This window comes from Myotis brandtii, unplaced genomic scaffold, assembly GCF_000412655.1.
Source record: "Myotis brandtii unplaced genomic scaffold, ASM41265v1 scaffold691, whole genome shotgun sequence".
Classification (NCBI taxonomy): Eukaryota; Metazoa; Chordata; class Mammalia; order Chiroptera; family Vespertilionidae; genus Myotis; species Myotis brandtii.
In genome coordinates this window covers 1,902,110-1,902,395 of record NW_005370704.1, presented here as the reverse complement: position 1 = coordinate 1,902,395, position 286 = coordinate 1,902,110, and positions in this window count along the sequence as shown.

Genomic DNA, 286 nt, shown 5'->3' with positions numbered 1-286 from the left:
TGGCCGGCTCCCCGTCGGCCCCGCACGACCAGCCCGTGCAGAGAACCCCGTGGGGTCGAAGGCGGAGGAAGGGCTGCTGGGAGGTAGACTTCGTTTTTCCGGGTCTGCTTTCCCGACAGCGCGATGCTCACAGGACGGGCTCTGCTCCGCGCCCTGAGCCATAAGGGGCAGGACCGGCAGCCTCATCCCTCAGGGGCCTGCTGCCCAAGAGCCCTGCTCGCTGAGTGAGGGCGAGACCCCGAGGGTCAGAGGGGAGAGAACAGCCAGGTCTCAGCAGACGTCACCC